Raw genomic sequence first — 6,000 nt, 5'->3', positions numbered from 1 at the left:
GGCTCCTCAAAAGTCCCACGCACCTACACAAAAAATAAGAACTCGCAACCAACGCAATAAAGGGGTTGTCAATCCCTTCACGGCCACTTGCGAAAGTGAGATCTGATAGAGATAATATGATAAGATAAATATATTTTTGGTATTTTATGATATAGATTGGAAAAGTAAAGATGCAAATAAAAGTAGATTGAAAGCTTATATGATAAGAGATAGACCCGGGGGCCATAGGTTTCACTAGTGGCTTCTCTCAAGATAGCATAAGTATTACGGTGGGTGAACAAATTACTGTCGAGCAATTGATAGAAAAGCGAATAATTATGAGATTATCTAGGCATGATCATGTATATAGGCATCACGTCCGTGACAAGTAGACCGACTCCTGCCTGCATCTACTACTATTACTCCACACATCGACCGCTATCCAGCATGCATCTAGAGTATTAAGTTCATAAAGAACAGAGTAACGCATTAAGAAAGATGACATGATGTAGAGGGATAAACTCATGCAATATGATATAAACCCCATCTTTTTATCCTCGATGGCAACAATACAATATGTGCCTTGCTGCCCCTGCTGTCACTGGGAAAGGACACCGCAAGATTGAACCCAAAGCTAAGCACTTCTCCCATTGCAAGAAAGATCAATCTAGTAGGCCAAACCAAACTGATAATTCGAAGAGACTTGCAAAGATAACTTAATCACACATAAAAGAATTCAGAGGAGATTCAAATATTTCTCATAGATAAACTTGATCATAAACCCACAATTCATCGGATCTCGACAAACACACCGCAAAAAGAGTTACATCGAATAGATCTCCAAGAAGATCAAGGAGAACTTTGTATTGAGATTCAAAGAGAGAAAAGAAGCCATCTAGCTAATAACTATGGACCCGAAGGTCTGTGGTAAACTACTCATAACTCATCGGAAGGGCCTTGGAGATGATGTAGAGGCCCTCCATGGTCGATTCCCCCTCCGGCGGAGCACCGACGAAGGCTCCAAGATGGGATCTCGCGGATACAGAAGGTTACGGCGGTAGAAATAGTTTTTTGTGGTCGCTTCTGATGTTTTCAGGGTACATGGGTATATATAGGAGGAAGAAGTAGGTTGGTGGACGCTCAAGGACCCACGAGGGTGGGGGGCGCGCCCACCTGTATGGGGCGCGCCGGGCACCCTCGTGGCCGCCTCCTTTGTTTCTTGCTTCCACTCCAAGTCCTCTGGATCACGTTTGTTCCAAAAAGATCGCTCCCGAAGGTTTCATTCCGTTTGGACTCCGTTTGATATTCCTTTTCTTCGAAACACTGAAATAGGCAAAAAAACAGCAATTCGGGCTGGGCCTCCGGTTAGTAGGTTAGTCCCAAAAATGATATAAAAGTGTAAAGTAAAGCCCATAAACATCCAAAACGGGTAATATAATAGCATGGAACAATCAAAAATTATAGATACGTTGGAGACGTATCAAGCATCCCCAAGCTTAATTCCTGCTCATCCTCGAGTAGGTAAATGATAAAAACAGAATTTTTCATGTGGAATGCTACCTAGCATAATTCTCAATGTAATTTTCTTTATTGTGGCATGAATGTTCAGATCCAAATGATTCAAAATAAAAGTTCATATTGACATAAGAAATAGTAATACTTCAAGCATACTAATCAAAGCAATCATGTCTTCTCAAAATAACATGGCTAAAGAAAGTTCATCCCTACAAAATCATATAGTTAGGTCATGCTTCATTTTCGTCACACAAAAATGCTCCCATCTTGCACACCCCCGATGACAAGCCAAGCAATTGTTTCGTACTTAAATAGTCTCAAACTTTTTCAACTTTCACGCAATACATGAGCGTGAGCCATGGATATAGCACTATGGGTGGAATAGAATATGATGATGGAGGTTGTGTGGAGAAGATAAAAAAGGAGAAAGTCTCACATTGACGAGGATAATCAACGGGCTATGGAGATGCCCATCTATTGATGTCAACATGAGGAGTAGGGATTGCCATGCAACAGATGCACTAGAGCTATAAATATATGAAAGCTCAACAAAAGAAACTAGTGGGTGTGCATCCAACTTGATTGCTCACGAAGACCTAGGGAATTTTGAGGAAGCCCATCGTAGGAATATACAAGCCAAGTTCAATAATGAAAAATTCCCACTAGTATATGAAAGTGACAACATGAAAGACTTTCTACATGAAGAACATGGTGCTACTTTGAAGCACAAGTGTGGAAAAGGATAGTAACATTGCCCCCTTTTTTATTTTCCTTTTTTTTCTTTTTTCTTTTTTTTTCTTTTTGGGCCTTTCTTTTTCTTTTTCTTTTTTTCTTTTGGCCTTCCCCCTTTTTTCTTTTTTTTCTTTCTTTGGCCTTTATTTTTTTTATTTTTGACCTTTCTTTTTTTTATTTGGGGACAATGCTCTAATAATGATGATCATCACACTTCTATTTATTTACAACTCATGAATTACAACTCAAAACTAGAACAAGATATGACTCTATATGAATGCCTCCAGCGGTGTACCGGGATGGGCAATGAATCAAGAGTGACATGTATGAAAAATTTATGCATGGTGGCTTTGCCACAAATACGATGTCAACTATATGATCATGCAGGGCAATATGACAATGATAATGTGTGTCATGATGATGAACGGAACGGTGGAAAGGTGCATGGCAATATATCTCGGAATGGCTATGGAAATGCCATAATAGGTAGGTATGGTGGCTGTTCTGAGGAAGATATAAGGAGGTTTATGTGTGATAGAGCGTATCGTATCATGGGGTTTGGATGCACTGGCGAAGTTTGCACCAACTCTCAAGGTGAGAAAGGGCAATGCACGGTACCGAAGAGGCTAGCAATGATGGAAGGGTGAGAGTGCGTATAATCCATGGACTCAACATTAGTCAAAAGAACTCATATAATTATTGCAAAAATCAATTAGTTACCGTAACAAAGCACTACGCGCATGCTCCTAGGGGGATAGATTGGTAGGAAAAGACCATCGCTCGTCCCCGACCGCCACTCATAAGGATGCACAATCAAAGAACACCTCATGTTTCAAATTTGTTACACAACTTTTACCATACGTGCATGCTACCGGACTTGCCAACTTCAACACAAGCATTCTTTAAATTCATAATCACCCAACTAGCATGACTCTAATATCGCTACCTCCATATCTCAAAACAATTATCAAGTATCAAATTGATCATAGCATCCAATTGACTTCCTATGATCGTTTTTATTATATCCAACTTGGATGCCCATCATTCTAGGACCAATTTTATAACCATAGAAAATACCATGCTGTTCTAAGAGACTCTCAAAATAATATGAGTGAAGCATGAGAGATTAACAATTTCTAAAAAATTAAGCCACCACCGTGCTCTAAAAGATATAAGTGAAGCAGTAGAGGAAAAACTATCTAGCTCAAAAGATATAAGTGAAGCACATAGAGTATTCTGATAAAATCCAATCAAGTGGGTTTCTCATAAAAGGTGTGTACAGAAAGGATGGTTGTGGTAAACTAAAAAGCAAAGACTAATATCATACAAGACGCTCCAAGCAAAACACATATCATGTGGCGAATAAAAATATAGCTCACAGTAAAGTTACTGATAGACAAAGATGAAAGAGGGGATGTCTTCCGGGGCATCCCCAAGCTTAGGATTTTGGTTATCCTTGAATATCTTGGGGTGTCATGGGCATCCCCAAGCTTAGGCTCTTGCCACCCCTTATTCCATAGTCCATCAAATCTTTACCCAAAACTTGAAAACTTCACAACACAAAACTCAACAGGAAATCTCATAAGCTCCGTTAGTGCAAGAAAGAAAAACCACCACATAAGGTACTATAATGAACTCATTCTTTATTTATATTGGTGTTAAACCTACTGTATTCCAACTTCTCAATGGTTCATATTACTTAATACTAGCCATAGATGCATCAAAATAAGCAAACAACACACGAAAAACAGAATCTGTCAAAAACAGAACAGTCTGTAGCAATCTGTAACTCTCGAATAATTCTGGAACTCTAAAACTCCTACAAAAATAGGTAGTCCTGGGAAATTTGTCTATTAATCTACAGCAAAAAGAATCAACGCAAAAGCACATTTATGTGAATTACTAAAATTATTTTCGTGCGTGCAAAGTTTCTGTTTTTCAGCAGAATCAAATTAACTATCACCGTAGGTTATCCTATATGTTCTACTTGGAACAAACACTAATTAAAACATGAAAACATATCTAAACAGAATGTAGATGAAAAATTTATTACTAAACATAAGCAAAAACAGAAAACAAAAATAAAATTGGGTTGCCTCCCAACTAGCGTTATTGTTTAATGCCCCTAGCTAGGCATAAAAGCGAGGATATATCTAAGTAGTTCCATCTTTGGCTCAATTCATAAGTAGCTCGCATGATAGATTCAGAAGGTAATTTAACTTTCTTTCTTGGAAAGTGCTCCATGCCTTTCCTTCATGGGAATTGGAATCTAATATTCCCTCCCTTCATATCAATAATCGCACCAATCGTTCTAAGGAAAGGTCTACTAAGAATAATAGGACAAGAAAGATTGCAATCTATATCAAGAACGATAAAATCTACGGGCACATAATTCCTATTTGCAACAATAAGAACATCATTGATCCTTCCCATAGGCTTTTTAACGGTGGAATCCGCAAGGTGCAAATTTAAAGAGCAATCATCAAGATCATGGAAACCTAGAATATCACATAAAGTTTTCAGAATCGTGGAAACACTAGCACCCAAATCACATAAAGCATAACACTCATGATCTTTGATTTTAATATTTATAGTAGGTTCCCACTCATCATTAAGTTTTCTAGGTATAGAAACTTCCAAATTAAGTTTTTCATCATAACATTGCATCAAGGCATCAACAATATGTTTGGTAAAAGCTTTATTTTGACTATAAGCATGAGGAGAATTCAAACACGGATTGCAACAAGGAAATACAATCTACTAAAGAACAATTATCATAATTAAATTCCTTGAAATCCAAGATAGTGGGTTCAATGCTATTTAAAGTCTTGACCTCTCCAATCCCACTTTTACCAAATTTAGCATCAAGATCTAAAAACTCCGAATCATTGGGACGCCTTTTAACTAAAGTTGACTCATCTCCAGTCCCATCATTATTAAGATTCATATTGCAAAACAAAGATTTAATAGGGGACACATCAATAACTTTTAGATCTTCATCATTATTTTCATGGAAACTAGAAGAACACGCCTTTACAAAGCAATCTTTCTTAGCACGCAATCTAGCGGTTCTTTCTTTGCACTCATCAATGGAAATTCTCATAGCTTTGAGAGACTCATTGATATCATGCTTAGGAGGAGTAGATCTAAGTTTCAAAGAATCAACATCAAGCGAAAGTCTATCAACGTTCCTAGCCAAATCATCAACTTTAAGCAATTTTTCTTCAAGCAAGGCATTAAAATTCTTTTGACAGAACATAAATTCTTTAACACTATTTTCAAAATGAGAGGGCATCTTATTAAAATTACCATAAGAATTATTGTAGGAATTTCCATAATTATTAGAGGAATTACTAGGGAACGGTCTAGAATTAAAGTTTCCTCTATAAGCATAGTTACCAAAATTATTCCTACGAACAAAATTCACATCCATAGATTCATTATTATTCTCAATCAAAGTAGACAAGGGCATATCATTGGGATCAATAGAAGCACTCTTAGTAGCAAACAATTTCATAAGTTCATCCATCTTTCCACTCAAAACATTAATTTCTTGTATAGCATGCACTTTTTTACTAGTAGATCTTTTGGTGTGCCATTGAGAATAATTAGCCATAATGTTATCAAGGAGTTTAGTAGCTTATCCTAAGGTGATTTCCATAAATGTGCCTCCATGGATGAATCCAAAAGATTTCTAGAAGCAAAATTCAATCCGGCATAAGATTTTTGTATGATCATCCATAAATTCAAACCATGAGTAGGGCAATTGCGAAT

Source organism: Triticum aestivum, chromosome 5D, assembly GCF_018294505.1.
Source record: "Triticum aestivum cultivar Chinese Spring chromosome 5D, IWGSC CS RefSeq v2.1, whole genome shotgun sequence".
Taxonomy (NCBI): domain Eukaryota; kingdom Viridiplantae; phylum Streptophyta; class Magnoliopsida; order Poales; family Poaceae; genus Triticum; species Triticum aestivum.
Note: the sequence above shows the minus strand (reverse complement) of the source record.